The sequence below is a fragment of the Camellia sinensis genome, chromosome 2 (genome assembly GCF_055761805.1).
Source record: "Camellia sinensis isolate YWXY chromosome 2, ASM5576180v1, whole genome shotgun sequence".
Taxonomy (NCBI): Eukaryota; Viridiplantae; Streptophyta; class Magnoliopsida; order Ericales; family Theaceae; genus Camellia; species Camellia sinensis.
The window spans coordinates 54064374-54081941 of NC_138962.1; positions in this window are offsets into that span (position 1 = coordinate 54064374).

The window sequence follows — 17568 nt, forward strand, 5'->3', positions numbered from 1 at the left end:
CTAAGATAAGGATCTAGGCTCAAAAAGGTTGGCAGGTTTGACTAACACTTTTTTCTTCTTCAGCCGAGATAAGGATCTAGGCTCAAGAAGGTTGGCAAGTTTGACCAACACTTTTTCTTCAGCCGAGATAAGGATCTAGGTTCAAGAAGGTTGGTAGGTTTGACCAACGCTTTTTTTTTTTCAGCCGAGCTAAGGATCTAGGCTCAAGAAGGTTGGTAGGTTTGACCAACACTTTTTTTGGTCTTCAGCCGAGATAAGGATAAGGATCTAGGCTTAAGTAAATTGGCAGATTTCATTATTTGTTTCTTTTAGCCAAGATAAGGAACGAGGCAAAAATCTCGATTACAAAGGTTTTGCAATTTTCCAAGTTATTTTTCAGTCGGGATAAGTATCTCGGCCGAAAGAGGTAGGTAGGATAAGGAAAGACAGAGCTAAATTAGGCCGGCTAGGCTTGTAGCAAAGATGATACACTGAAGTAGAGAAGTGCTGTAATCGAACAAAAAGATGGCAAAAAAGAAGAGACAATATACTTTCATTCATTAGAAATTAAGTACGAGAGGAGGGGCTTGTAGCCCGGTTACATTTTTATAAAGGAAGAAAACTGAAGTGATAAAAAAAAAAAAAAAAAAAAAGGCAAAGAGGTCATCCAACTCGGCATCCAAATCAACCTGGACTTCTCCAATTTTGCCTTCTCGCGTTTGATCGGTCTCGGTCGCTTCATCAAGATTCAGCACAGCTTGGTTAGGTAGTTCCAATTGAGCTGGCAATAAAGGTTGGCGATTGAGGTCAGTGTTGCCGGGGGGAACGTCAGCTACATCTAGGACCTCTTCCTCCTCCTCCGCTTCCACCTGAAGGAATTTTTGCTAGACGGCATGGGCGTAGTCCGTCATATAGACTAGAATGAAGTGCGTAGGAGGATTCAGGAACACTTTGGAGTTGTGTGATTGACCAAGCTTTTCGGCCGCAGTCTTCCAGCCGCACTCGAAGAATATGTCTTTGGCAGCTTCGCATTATTGGACATAGGTTTCTTTACCCTCTTTGAAACCACGGTCTTCCGCATCCTCCATTTTCTTCTGCAACTCCTTTATTTCAGTATCCTTCTTCTTCTCTGGCTTGGCAAGTTCGCGTAAATACCAATCTTTTTTCTCGACTAAAGCTTTTTGCTTATAGCCTCAGTTGCGCTAACCTGCTCGGCATGTTTTTTATTCTCAACGCTCAGCTTGGCCAGAAAAGCCTTCAGTACCTTTCGCTCGGCTTCTTTTGTCTTGACCTCGGCGACGACCGCCTTAGCCATTTTTCACAATTCGATCACACATTGGTAGGCAGTGTGATTTTTCTGGATGGCCTGCTGTAGACACCCCATTTTTGATCGTCCTCAAGACTTGGACGTCACCGTTTGAACACTCGGTGATCATCCATGTTTATGTTCGTCATGAGTTCTCGAAGGTCTCGGCCACGCGCCTTGCCTCAAGACCTCTCGACTTGCCTGTTTTGTGTTTGGTTTTGCACCAAACACTTGTCGTTTTGCTCCTGAGGGCAAGGAATGGCTTGTTGACCATCCCCACACCTCATCAGCCATGGCTTAAGGCCACCGGCCATGTTTTGTTGCCATCGGCCAAATGTTTGGCCGGTTGGCACTCTTTTTGGTCGGCCGACCATTGTTTTGGTCAATTTGTCATTTTTGGCTGGCCGATCACTGTTCATCTGCTTTTGGCAGATATTTTATGCCAGCTGTGATAGCTGGCATCCACTTTGCACCACCTCCAAACACGTGTATGGAGGGATTTCACTCTTGCTTAGCTTATTTTGTAAGCTTTGCAAGAGTGAACCTCTATAAAGGGAGGGCTTCTCCTCTCTCCTCAAGGGTTCCAAAAAAATTTCCAGAGCTCTGAGATTAGGGTTAGAGGATTGTGTATCTATTCTATCTCTATATCTCATTCTCTTTCCATTTTGTGTGTGTTTAAGGTGTTTTTGTTCATAGTTTTGCATACAAACACCTAGTGCTACACTTTCCTTTAGCTACTGAGGTACTAAGGAGTTATTTTTAGAGTTCTTGAGTTGATCTAAGCTTGGAGAGGCTGCTGGAGCATTGTTCTTGAAAGAGGTCTTCAAGGGTAAGAACTTTACCTCTTTATTTCCCATTTTTGCATAGGTTTTTGGCCATCCTTGCATCTGTTTTTAAGCTTAGTGTATAACTAGTAAAAGTTCTGTTTTTACTTGCTTTCGATAGTTGTCTAAGGTCTCTTTGAGGTTTGGGATTGTTTGACCCCTCTTAGGCCTTGTTTGGCCTCTTTTTTGTGCACTTTTGGTGAGCTCCGGGACCACCTTGTGTTGGCCTCCTCACCACTAAAATCCAGAGGGATTTCAGTGGTGGGGATAGTGTTTTGAGGTCCTAAGAAGGAGAGGGACATCCCCTCTCCTTGTTGTCTTCAATACTTACCATTTTAGCCTCATGTGTGAGCACCTTTTTTGAGTTCATGTTGGCCATGTCTTAAGTAGTATTTGTGCTTATTTTTCCATGATATAACACTATTTTTAGTTATTTTAGACACACCATGCATGCTTTGCATACTTGTCTTGTAATGCCATGAAATTGCCTTAGCATGCTTTGCGCTTTGAGCCTTGTTTTTAGCATGATTTTGGCTTAGCTTTGTTAAGCTTTTATGCATGTTTTGATGTGCTTGAGGTCTGATTTTGGTCATTTGGGTCATCCATGACTTTCTTTGTATAGCTATCGTGCAATCCCCCTTTGTAGGCCTTGGGTGTTGGATCCTCTAGCATGCTCTACTTGCATCATTTCAGTGATTTGACACCATTAGTTATGCCATTTCAATCCATAGAGTATGCTTGTATACTTGCATTTATGGCTCCTTTGATGTTTCAAGAGGTTTGTGTTTTATGCTCCATGTTTGGGTCATCATGCATGCCTTTAGACTTAGACCATTTAGATGCCGTCTAGGTGTGTCTTTGACCTTGTTTTGGTCTGCTTTAGGACTATTTTGAGTCCTTTTGTCCCTTTGAGACTTGCCTTGTACGGCCATAGTTTAAGCCCCTTTGATAGCTTTGAGCTTTGAACCTTGCTTGCATGCTTTGATTGTTTTGTTTAGTTGGTTTGGCACCATCCTCAACATGATTTTCAGAGTTTATCATGCTTGCCATTTGTCCATGTTTGTCCCCTTTTAAGTGTGCTTAAAAGTCTCCTTTCTATGCTTAAGTATTGGACCATGTTTGCATACATGTTTGTATGTACATTTGCTTTCATGTGCTTAGCATATTAGCCACTGTTTTGGGCTTAAAAGTTACTCCTTCATGCTCAAGTTTTGGACCATGTGTGCATGAATGCTTGTGTGTACATTTGCCTTGCATGTTGTCACATACTCGGTCTATTGGTACGTTGTTGCATGTTCAAGTGGTGTTGCATTTGGCATGCCCGTGGATGAAGGCTAATTGCTTGAATTGGAATACATTGATTAATGTACATACAAACTTACTTTTTTCAAGTGGCACATAGTCAAAATATTTTTCAAAACAAAAATGAAATCAAAGTGTTCCAATTTTTGCAAATTAGTCTACACTTATGTACAACACATAGTAATGTTAGCCTAATAAACCAGAACAAGAGCATATAACGTAAATAAGAATCACATCATGATTAGTAGATGCCGATCTTTGATCAGGCGAGTGGGGTGCTCAATTCATGACCTTCCCCTCTCGTACCTAAGTTTCTGAGCCGAGACAACTTTGGTGATGACGGATAAGTGGCCTTTGGCACGAGTCTCGGGTTTCCTAATTTCTCAAAAATATTTAGGTACCGACTATGTATCTGGCAAAGCAGTCTATTTTTTGGCATTTTGATTCAAAATTGATTTTCCAAAAGATTTGCTAGATTTAGACTCTTTTGTGTTTATTTATTTCACATTGCACTGGTAGAATCAGATTCAAAACCATAGGAATCCGAACTGTAGGGCTATTGCATCCGAAAGGAGCACAAAAAGTTGAGCTATAATAAGTAACTTAAGTGTGTGAACTATAAATATTTTTGTTATTTCTTTGGAAGGCAAAGTGCACTTTAACCTTCTGTTTTTTATTCCATGTGCGATTTACTCTCTTGAAATTTGAAAATGTGTATATAACTCCTGTATGTCAGCCATGTGTTTCACATTTACTGTTAAATTAAATAGAATGTTTAACGTACATTTCAGTGTAGTCATTTCCAAACGTTAGGTGTGTAAATTGCATATAATCTAAATCATAAGGGATAAAGTGAAGTTTGCTCTTTTCATAAAAATTACTTTAGGTGGGTAATATTATATGTAAGTAATGATATTTATAAGTTTGATTATTACAAATATTGTAACTCAATTCTGTGGGAGTCAGAACTAAAAAAAATAAAAATAAAAAATTGAGGTATAACCAAACATTACATAAAGTATAACCAAACAATTCTTAAATTATAATCAAAATAATGTCATAACAAATATTATAATGTGTCAACACTACAATAGGTCATAACTGAAGACACAAAAGTCATACCAAAGGTGCTTATACTTTAGCTTATTTACTTTCAATTGGGATAGTTAAAATTCTTTATATTTTAAATTAATAAGTTGTGATGTAACCTTTTTATTCATCTATCTTATATAAGATTCACAGAAATTAGAAAGACAAAATGAGATTTTGATAAAAATGTAAATGTGCAAATGATGCGAAAAAAATGTCATGTATGTCTCCGACAATCGGAATGATGACATTGCAACTTGTTTTAAAGTGTAACAAATTAACCATTACAATTGAAAGTGAATGGACCAATGCGAAAATTTGATAAATGTAGAATAACACTAAGGCATTGTTTAGAAAGTTAAAATTTAATAAAAAAAATTAAAAAGTCATTAGAAAGATCAAAGGACTAAAGTCAGAATTTTTTTAATTTCTCTTTACTTTTTATGAGGTATTTCATAAAAAGTAAAAAAAATCACTCCTAAATATTTGGGAACATCCCAAATAAGCAACTTATTTTTTTAATTTTTTGTCTTTAGTTACTTTTTTAAAAATTAAGGTGAAGTACCAACATATTTCAAAACATAATATTGTGAACTGTTTAATTTTTTTATTTTTTCTTATAAACTTAAAAGTCCCATTAAAGTAGAAATTACACAAAATTGTAGTCACTCACACGTTTGGGTTTAATTTTTTAGGAATAAAAGTAGGTTTCTTCAAATATGAAATTACATATTTAGACAATCCGTACTATAGAGGTTTTGGATTTTTCCTCATTCTAGAACAAATCCTACGTTACGAACAAGAACGTAACATTCCAATAGCATAACACTTCAATATAACATACTAAAAAACTCTTTAGTGTGTTTTTCTAAATGTAACAACGCAACACTTTAAAAAAATTATTTAGTGTTATTTTTCCAAATGTAGCACTCCAATGTAACACATAAAAAAACTCTTTAATGTACATTTTTCAAATGTAACATTTCAATCAATGTAATCTCAAACGTAACACTCCAATATAACACACGCAAAAATACTAAAAAACTCATTAGTGTAATTTTTCCAAACATAACACTACATTTGAAATTATATATATTTGTCCAAAACTTACTAAGGAATTTTTGAACTCTTTTTGGATTGTACTCCTTTTGGAATGATTTGAAAAATCTCACATTTTTTTTTTTTGAGTGTTACATTGAAATGTTACGTTTGAAAAAAGTATATTAAGGAGTTTTTTTTGTGTGTTTCATTAGTGTCACACTAAGGAATTTTTTTGGGTGTTAGATTGAAGTGTTACGTTTGAAAAAAGTATACTACAGAGTTTTTTTAGAATGTTACATTGGAGTGTTACAGTTTGAAATTATACATTATCCAAAACTTACTAACGAGTTCTTATACTTTTTTTAAAATGTTTGAAGAATCCCACATTCTTTTAAAATGTTTGAAGAATTTCATATTTCAAGTTATTTTTATACTTCTTTTGAAATGTTTGAAAAATCTTACATTTCAAGTTATTCAAAAAAAAAAAAAATTCTATATAAAAATTCATCTCAAATTTGATTTCCATATATTATGTGTTTTACCTTACTAGGACCAAAAAAAAAATAAAATATAGAAATACAAATCTAACCGTAAATTTAATTTTCAAATAATATATTGAATCTATCTTCTGAAAATTAATAAGATTAATTGGTCTATAAGAAAATTCTTGGACTAAACCGATTACCATTCCTCAAAATGAGATTTACAGATAAATTTTCTTAAAAATTATGTCAATTTTTTAATTTTTTTAGTCTATCTTGGGTGGACGAATATAAAAAGTAAAAACAAAAATGAAAAAACCAAAATAAGCAAAAAAAAAAAAAAACTAATCAGTGTATTTGGTTTGAGTTTTCCGAATTAAATTTTTTTAAAATTAAGTTTTTTGTTTTTTGTGTTTTTTTTTTTTTTGTTTTTAGTGAGTATTTTTAAAATTTTAAACATTTTTTTTAATATTTTTTTAAATGCATCTTACTTAGATTTATCTAAAAAGTAAAATATTTGTGAAAAAAAATTAATAAATACACAAAAATATGAAAAATATACTAAATTTTTGTATTTTTAGTATTTAGTTAATTTTTTTTTTAAAAATTCACAAAAATTATACTTATTAGGTATATTTATATTAGGTGTGTCTAAAAATTAAAAAAATTCAGTAAAAATAAAAAAATACGAAAAATAAGAAAGTAAAATTTTCTGAAAAGTATTTTTAGAAAACTCAAATCAAGCAAAGTGATTCATATTTTTTGTTTATTGTTGTCTTTTTTAATTTTTTTTTCAAATTTTTTAATTCACTACATCAAGTAGAATCTAAACTTTATAATTTGTTTTTAAAAAATTCACTAACAAAATCAAAGTAAATAAAAAAAAAGTCACAAAAAAAAAACCCCAACCACCCACTATATTTTCCCTTCATATTATAATTAAAAAATCAAAAAACTATTAAAAAAACTACTTCCAAAACAAACCTACACGTAATTAGGGTTTAGGGTTTAGGGAGAGCTTTCCCTGAATTATCGAAGACGAATCTGTGATATGGCTCAAGAGTTTTTAGAGATCCCTCACTCAAACCCACTTCAATTTGCTTCCTTAATCTTCAAAAACCTGCTCAATCAAGCGACATCTACGTTCACTTGTAGATTCAAAGGGTTATTTTGGGAAGCTTTTAACCCATTTTAGTTACACCATCTCTCACATTTTTACACAATTTTTTTCAAAAAAAGCCAAAAAATCGACTTTTAACCATCTTCTCAAAACAATCCAAAATCTAAAATTGTAATTTTTGCATTTTATATTCTGATATTTAGGCCAAGTTTGGCTAACAAAAAAAAGTGCACTTATTTCATCTTTTTATCTTTTTTGGGTCACATCAATCAGCATCTTCTCTCTACTTTTTCTACACATAATACAAAAAAAAGTCAAAAAGTACACTTATTTAGTCTTCCCAAACTTGGCCTTAGATTTGAAGACCCTAATTTCTGCTGATTTTTATATGTATCTCAAGTCATTTTCGAGGACATTATTGAATTGAATGTGGGGGAAAGGTCAATCCCTATCTTTCTCTCTCGCTCCGTACCTTTCTTTGTGTCACTTGTTTTAATAATCGTTGAACATTACTTAATGTGACATTTGAATGCATCAAAAAATGTTAATAAATTATACTTTCCTTTCTTGAATAATGATAAAAACTATATTAATTTTTATATTGCATGACACTTATCCGCTGATTGTGGTTGGGCACCATATAGAAATTGATTACTCCTATTTTTTACATTAAATTTTGTTATTTTATTAATTAATTGAAGTAAAAATTCATATTGATTCTCATTCAAATTACGAATTTTTGTCACAAAAAAATTAAATTGGGAGAGAGAGAAGAGGGAACTGTTGTGGGTCGTGGGTGTTGTGCAGATGTGGTGGCAGTTGGCCATGGGTCTGTGCAATGGATGCTGTGTGATGGGTGGCTGCCGTGAGAGAAAAAATCTTTTATAACGGTGATATCACATCATCATGTATACATGGTATGATCAACTAACAACATGCTATCATCTATCCATCATGTGTAGATCCTAACCCCACTATAATGATATGGACGTTACAAGAAAGTTATAATAATGACATGGGTGGATGATTAAACTTAACAAATAGGGTTTACTCAATCATGTGTTAAGTTATAATTGGTTGGTGATACTACGCGTGCATGATAATGTGTTATCATTGTTACACTCAAGTTTTACTCCATCCGTTGGTGGTGATTCGGTGGCTTGGGGTGGAGAGGGGAGGGAAGAGAAACGGGAATGTGGAGAGGGGGAGTGGCAAACTTAGATGGCGGTGGTTGAGACAGTGAGGGTGGCGTGGCGGTGGGGTAGGGGAGGCAGAAATAGAAGGAAGTGTGGTGGAGATGAAGGATCTGGGATGTTAGCTGTGGAGTTGTGAGTGAATAGAGGGGAGGGAAGAGTTGATCGCCATTGGATCCCAAGGAGGGCCTTATTGCTGAGAGAGTAAGGTCTCGGCTCCAATTCACCTCCACTGTTACTGCTTGCTCATGGATATTGAATTTGTAACACCATTAAAATGTTTAATTAGGGGTCTAACTAAAATAATAAGAATTAAGAAATTAGTCCTGTATGAGGACTCACAAATTGAGCAAGATTTGCTTGCCGTATTGCTTAGATTTAGTACGTCTATGTTACGCTTGACTTATGAATCATATTTTCTGGTTAGTCTAGTCTACAAGCTTTTTTGAAAATCAAACATAGAAAAAGACTACGTAGACTTCAGGTGGCTTGAGTTATTTATGAATACCTCAGTTTTTTTGAGTAATTATTAGTAACACTTTGGTTGCACTTGTGAGCAAATCAAGATCATGGCTAATATTGCCGTAGCTTTGTTCATCATTAGGTTTCTTCTATATATGGGAACCACCACTGGACACAGTTTGAAATTGAATCGCCTAGTAAGTTCAAAAGTTCAGTGCATAGAGAGTGAGCGTGAGGCTCTTCTCTGGTTTAAACAAGGCTTCACCAATCCTTCGGGGCCTCTTTTCTTCTTGGGTGGTCGGAGTAGAAGACAATGACTGTTGCCAATGGAGAGGTGTGGGATGCAACCTATGTTGCATGGATTCAGGCACGGGTGTCGGGTGCGGGATATGTATGTAGAGGTCGGACTTATCAAATCATAAATTTAAGAGTATACGGACTTGGCAAAAAAAATGTTATATTTTATATTATTAATTTAGTATGTGAGATAAAATGAAAATGGTACTATATGTAACTTACAGTGTTAAAATGACATTTATAACAATTATACAACAGTATGTACATATAATTATAATGTTATATACAATTACATAAAAAGTATCCGTTGAAAAGTATCCGACACATATTCCATACCCTTGTCTAAGTATCGGATGTCCGACATGGGTATTTAATTTATGAGTAATGATAGAGATCCCTTTTTGGAGGACCCCCACTACCCTTATAGTGATCCACACCATTCATGATGTGGACTCCACACATACATGAGTTGGGCCGACACATCATGAATGGTGTGGATCACTGTGATGATTGTGGGGTCCTCCAAAAAGGGAATCTCACTCATTTTCCTTAATTTATTTTGAAAAGTCTGTAACATAGGATGCAACAATTCCACTGGTCATGTCACGACCCATGACCTCAGCAGCCAACATCGAACTGTAATCTCCCAAGGTGAGTTCTTGAGTGCTTCTCTGCTTGATTTGCCATATCTAAGCTATTTAGACTTGAGTCAAACTGATTTCAGGCAAATTCAAATTCCTGAGTCCATTGGTTCTATCGTTAGTCTTGAACATGTTGACCTACCTAATGCCAACTTTAGGGGAACAATTCCTGATCACCTTGGAAACCTCTCACGGTTGCAGTCTCTTGATTTGAGTGGAAACTCAAATTCTCTCCAAACAAACAACCTTAATTGGCTTCGTGGCCTTTCTTCTCTGCTGGTCCTTGATTTGGGTGGTGTTAGTGTCGCGGATTGGCTTGATGCAATAAATATGCTACCTTCTCTGGTTGAGTTTTTTTTTTTTTTTTTTTTTTTTTTTTTGATCGGCAAAGAAAATCTTTATTGATGTAAGTATGTAAAAGAGATACAGAACATCATTAAAGAGGAACTTAGAGCTAATTGAAGCTCCAACCTCCAGTTGGTGAGAAACTAACAAAACAGAACAAGAAGAAAACCATGACAGAACTGAACAAGACATTTGATGTTGTGGAAGCCCAGGCCATGATTGGAAGCCCAGGCTTCACCCTGGTCAGCACACAGGGGAGTCAAAACAGCCATGACTGGAAGCACACAGCACTTAATCAAAACAACTTCAGGTGACCTTGAAGCTCCATGCCACTGAACCAGTACTGAGAAACTCTACCAAAACCCCACACAAGCTCAAAGAACAAGCCAGAATTGCACCACAAACTCCCTCCGACTAACCACATAGCAGACCACAGATATGCATAACAGTCCAGAGCAGACCCCAGCATGCCATATTTGCAGCAAAACAGAACTACCACCTGCAACCTGGTTAGCAGAACTGAACAAAACTGGACAAAACATTACCCCCTAAAGACGAAAGCATGACTGGAAGCCCAGGCTTCACCCTGGTTAGCACACAGCACTTAATCAAAACAACTTCAGTCCAGGGGAATCAAAACAAACCTGCAACAAAACAGCAACCTGCAACCTGCAGATTAATTCTGACTGAGCCAACAGAGCTACAGCACCTAAGCTGAAGAACTACCACCTGCAGCCTAAAGTCATGGCAGTACTGTACCTTGTTTACTTGTAAATTGCAGATTCTTCAACCAACTCTACCGTATGTCAAATTCACCAAACTTGAACTTGTTGATCTTTCGTTGAATAGTTTTAATTCTACAATGCCTAGTTGGCTGTTCAGCATCAGCCATAGTCTTGTTTCTCTTAATCTCAGCAGAAGTCAGTTGCAAGGTTTGATTCCAAACACCTTTGAAAACTTGACTTCTCTCATGTTTCTTGATCTCTCTGAGAACAGTTTTGAAGGTCAGATACCTACAACTTTGGGCTTGATTCCGGCAGAAAACCAAGTCAAAACGTCGTCTTGGCTAAGAGAATTGTATCTCTCCCATAACAAATTGAATGGGTCATTGGAACAAAGTCTTCAACAAGTTTCACAACTAGTTGTCCTAGATGTGGCTTCAAATTACTTGGAGGGGGTTATCTCTGAAAATCACTTACTGAACTTCAGTAGCTTGCGAGTACTAGATTAATTTGTCATCAAATTTGTTAACTCTTAACATAAGCTCGGGTTGGATTTAGGGATGGCAATGGAGATTGATGGGGTGGATATTAATTCTCCATCTCCATTCTCCCTGTTTGGTAGAGCTGTGGGAAAATGCTTATAGCTTATGTCTTAACAGCTTATAGCTGATAACTATGAACATAAGCTGATTTCTGACTTATAAATTAAGCATCTCCTGCCTAACTCAAAGAATAAGTTGATTTCTGACTTACAAAAAGCTATAAGCTGCATTGTTAAGTTAAACCAAACACATCAAAATAGCTTAAATTAAACTGAAAGCTAAAATAAACAGCTTTTAAGCTGCACCAAACAGGTACAATTATTTTTCCCCATTCCCCATGAGTACTACCCTCCCCATCTCCTAATGGGTTTGGATATTCCCCAACCCAACCTAACTTGACCTTTTTTTTTTTTTTTTTTTTTTTTTAAGATTTACAACTAAAGTTGAATATACATTCAATCTTTTTAAAAAAAAAAATTGTTTTTTTTTAAGGTTCACAACCATTTTTTTTTAAGATTCACAACCAAAACTAAATATACATTAAATCTTTTTTTTTAAAATTTGTTTTTTTTAAGGTCAACAACTATTTTTTTTTTGGTTAAAAATTCACAGCAAAACTAAATATACATTCAATCTTATTTTATTTTATTTGGCTCAACAACAAAATCAAATACACATTAATTAACATTGTCACGTTATTCTTGACAAATTTTATGTATATCTAGAATTTTTAAAATTTATTTAGAAAAATTCTATTCCTACAAAAAAATTCCATCTTCTTTTTTAATTTTTTTTTTAATTTTATGAATCTCCTTCTTCTCTCTATTAATTAATCTTCGAAAATATGAAGGTGAGTTATTGCTCTCGTTTTCATCTTCTTCTTTTTCTTTTTTCTTTTTTAAATTTTTATTTGCATTTATAGAATAAATTTTCTTTTTTTAATATATCATGCAATTGTTTTATTAGATTTCTCTCTGATTTGATGGTAACCTCAGATTGAATTTTTCAATTTTCATCTTAACTAGCGATCACCTTAATTAAAATTTTTTACATTTTTGTCTTCAATTTCCATGTTTTGGTTATAATTAATTGCGCGTTTTTTATCGATAGTCACAATCTTGTCACCGCTAGATTGTCGCCATCGCAAATTGTCGTTGCTATAGTAAGAGGATGAGAGAGAGTGAGAATTTGAAATCTAATTGTCAACAGAATAGGGATGTCAATGGATAACCTACCATGTAGATATCCATGGAGACTCAACCCAAATACTTGGGTTTTTCTTTTTTTCTTGTCCATCGGGTAGGGTAAATGATACTCTTTAAATCTCAACTGATGATGGGTCGGGGATGGGTACCCACTAGTTTCTCCATAATTTTTTTTAAGTACATCGGAAAATAATTTCTCCATATGTTTTCACTACTCTGTTGACAATTAGAGTTCTAATTCTCACTCTCTCTCATCCTCTCACTACAGCAATGGCGATTTGCGATGATGACAATCTAGTAGTAACAAGATTGTAACTATCGATAAAAAACGCGTAATTAATCATAACCAAAGCATGAAAATTGAAGATAAAAATGTACACAATTTTAATTAAGGTGATCGATAGTTAAGATGAAAATGAAAAATTCAATCTAGGGTTACATCAAATCAGAGAGAAATCCAATAAAACAATTACAGGAGATATTGAAACAAGAAAATTCATTCTATAAATGCAAATAAAAATTTAAAAAAGAAAAAAGAAGAAGAAGAAGATGGAAACGAGAACAATAACTCACCTTCAGATTATCGAAGATCAATTAATAGAGAGGAGAAGGAGATACGTAAAATTTAAAAAAAAAAATTGAAAAAATTAAAAATGAAGATTGAATTTTTTTGTAGGAATAGAATTTTTCTAAATAAATTTAAAAATTCTAGATATACATAAAATTTGACAAGAATAATGTGACAATGTTAATTAATGTGTATTTGATTTTGTTGTTGAGCCAAATAAAATCAAACAAAATAAAATAAGATTGAATGTATATTTAGCTTTGGTTGTGAATCTTAAACAACAAAAAAAAAAGGTTGTGAACCTTAAAAAAAAAAAAAAAAAAAAAAAAAATTTAAAAAGAAAAAAAAAAGATTGAATGTATAATTAGCTTTGGTTGTGAATCTTTAAAAAAAAAATTGTTGTGAACCTTAAAAAAAAGAAAAAGATTGAATGTATATTTAGTTTCGGTTGTGAATCATAAATAAATAAATAAATAAATAATGGTTGTGAATCTTAAAAAAAAGAAAAAAAAAAAAGATTGAATATATATTTAGCTTTGGTTGTGAATCAAAAAAAAATATATATATATATATATATATATGGGAAAATTAGTTGGTATCCATCCCCGACCTATCCCTGTGGATATTTAAAGAATATCACTTACCCTATCTAATGGATAAGAAAAAAAAGAAAAACTCATGTATTTAGATTGAGTCTCCATAAATATCCACAGGATAAGTTACCCATTGCGATCCCTAGTTGGATTCCTCCTTTCCAACTTGATACCATAGGTTTGCAGTCTTGCCAATTGGGGCCACGATTTCCAGAGTGGCTTCGGTCACAAAAGGACTTTCTGTCCCTGGATATTTCAAATGCTAGTATCTCAGATACCGTGCCCCACTGGTTTTGGACTCACTCTAACAAGGTCCAACATTTGAATCTTTATTCCAACCAACTCAGAGGAAAAGTGCCTAACTTCTCATCAAAACTCAATTTGTCAACACTTGATTTGAGTAACAACAACTTGGAAGGTCCCCTGCCCCAATTCTCTCCGAACATGGTATCACTAGTTTTAGCTGGGAACTCCTTTTCTGGGGGTATTTCTTCCCTATGTGAAATGCTGGTTCCGAATAGCACTAGTTACTTGGACCTATCCGGAAATCTTTTATCGGGAGAGATTCCAGATTGTTGGACGTATGGGCAGAAGTTGGTCATTCTAAGCTTGGCGAACAACCATCTGTCCGGCAAAATCCCCAACTCGATTGGTCATCTAGTTCATCTCAATACACTGCATTTGGAAAACAATAGTATTACGGGTGAACTGCCATTGTCCTTGAAGAACTGCACGAGTTTGTTTGTCTTAGATGTCGGGCACAACAAATTGTCTCGGAATATACCAGCATGGATTGGGGAATAAGAAATGCAAAATTTGACGATTCTTCGCCTGCGTGCTAATGCATTTGAAGAAAACATTCCTTCGCAGATCTGCCAACTAAAATCACTCAAAATCTTGGACCTTGCTTTTAATTACTTATCTGGGTCCATTCCAGGGTGCATGAACAATTTGCTTGACATGGGCAAGCTGGAGCTCGTCCGCTCTTACATTTTTTTTCCTTGCACCACCTACAGAGAGAGTGTGCAGCTTAGATTTAAAAATGGCGATTACAAATTTTCTTTTACCCTTGTATTTGTTAAGTTTTTAGATCTGTCATCCAATAACTTATCCGGAGACATTCCTAGAGAAATCACAAGCCTAATTGGATTGCATTACCAAAATCTTTCAAGAAATCATCTGGCAGGAACCATCCCCGACGGCATTGGTAACCTTGAATCTCTGGAGTGTCTTGATTTGTCAAGGAATGAGCTTTCATGCACAATTCCAGCCAGCTTGTCTAATTTGTTGTTTCTTTCTGTGTTGTGTTGGACTTGTCACATAACAGACTGTCAGGGAAAATTCCTTCTGGCAGTGGCAATCAGCTTGGTGCTTTCGATGCAACGACCTATATGGGGAATCGTCGCTTGCAAATGGTTGCTTGATCAATCGAAGTTATGAGGATCCACATTGTGGCAACCAGGAAGGAAATGAAGGAAGTGAGGGCACTCAAGAAGATGATGTTGAAGCATCATCTCTTTTCTATGTCAGTTTCTTTCTTGGATTTTTCTATGGCTTTTGGTGGACCTGTGTCACTAGGGTGATCAAAAGCTCTTGGACGCACGCTTGTTACCGATTCGTAGGCAATTTAGTTGACAAGATTTGTGTGATTATAGTGGTTTATGTGAACAGATTGGCAAGAAAGTTTGAGAACAACCATGTTCCTGAATGGAAAGAATAAAGAAAAAGATTCTGACCTTTGGAGGAGTACTTTTGTTGATGAATATATGAAATGTGCCGTTATTGAATGCCTATGAATCTTTCAAACTCGTCCTGAGTGCTTTATTTTATTTGATTATTATATGCTTTCAATTAAGATCTGTATCTGGCTGAAAATTTAGTAGAAGGAACCTAATTTGGATGTAGTTAATTATCCAATTTTAGACTCAGTCCTCCATTTTCTCATCAACTTGCTTTTTACGTAGTTTTTATTTGCAACTATGCTAGGAACACAAAAGATTTTAAACAGAATGAGACACAAATATGAGATAAAAATGTTGGACCCACATAAGTGAGATTCATATATGGGGTTCATCTTTTATCTCACATCTATGTTTTATTCTGTGTACTTAGACTTTCTCTTTTATCAATGAACTTGTTCAAAATGATCAAATACTCAAAATTACATGACATTTTTTTGGGTAAGTAAAATTACATGACATTAAAGATTCACATTGGATAGTTTACAGTTCAACTTAGAGTAGTGCAATGTTTTATTTTATTTTATTTTGTTCTTCTAATTTTTGCAATCAGTTTAGCTCATTATTACAGAAGCATTATTGGAACTACTATGAAAGTGATGTCTTTGAGTCTTGTTTTCTTGCTATCAATTACAAGTCTAGTTTTCCTATAACAGGTTAATTGGCCTCGCTATCAAACATGGTTAAGAATAGATAAACCTTATTTGTTATTCTTCATATTAATACCTCATTTTCACTACGCTTAAGAAAAATACTTAAAACAAATATTTATTAAATATTATAGTAACATCAAGGAGATTTTCGAACCAACTTATAGGGTAATAATGCACGAGGATCTTCTTAGCCACAAAATATCAAGTTGAAAGTTCCTCAAAACAACTCATTTTTATGTTGAAAATGACATTGACTTTACCTAAATACCCTTAATTAACAAATCTCACCTTTGAAAAAGGTAATAATGCACGAGGATCTTCTTAGCCCCAAAATATCAAGTTGAAAGTTCCTCAAAACAACTCATTTTTATGTTGAAAATGACATTGACTTTACCTAAATACCCTTAATTAACAAATCTCACCTTTATTTTTCAAATTATCGAAACTCAGTACTAGCTTTGTATGGAAAATCCAGAAGCTAAACCTTGCGCTTATAGTCCACAATATTGAAACATGTTCGTGATTAAAAGTTAATGTTTTTTTTTTTTTTTTGATGACTCAGGTATCCCCACAGCCGAAGCATGGGACTAATCTTGAGGGCCCTGAAGTTAACGACCGGGCAAACCTCCAATGGCCCGCACAATGACCCGTGGGGAGTGGAATTCGAACTTGGGACCTCCAGGAGGAGCAAACTCCCAGACCCCAGGTTTTCTTCCCTCACCCACTGGGCCACCCTTGCGGGTTGTGATTAAAAGTTAATGTATTGTTGTCTGTAGTGTAATATGTAGTAAATATACTCCCATTTGGTTTTTTTATTTATCACATTTTAAATAAGATAGATATTAATGCTACAAAAAATGTTTAAGACCCCCTTTCCCCTCACCCCCTTTGACCCCCTCTCTTTTTTGATTGGTTACTTTTTCTTTTGCTTTTTTTTTTTTTCTTCCTTCTCCTTCAATCACCACCCGCCACGTGTGTGTGGGGGTTGTGGGGTGGTAATTGGAGGGGGTCTCTATCAATGCTCTTAATGCTATACTTTATTTCTAGTAGAATCATATACATATGTCTGATTAGGCATTTAATGCCGACATACTATTAATTGCATTATTATAAGAATAATATTATATGTATCAATTAATATACACACTAGTATATTAATCGATGATGTGACATTATTGGAATGATTTTGGATATTTGTAACTTATATAATAAATGTAATCAATAATAATATCATAACACTAGTTGGTATATTAATGTGTACACTAATTGATACATGTAATACCACCATTATTATAACCTTACAGGCTGCTTGCGCTTTAATGGTATGCAAAAAAAAAATCAATTTTGATAAGATTCAAAATAAATACATTGTTGTTTTCATTCTGTTGGCACCATAAAATATTATTATTATTATTATTATTATTATTATTATTATTATTATTATTTTCAAGACACGTGGCATCCT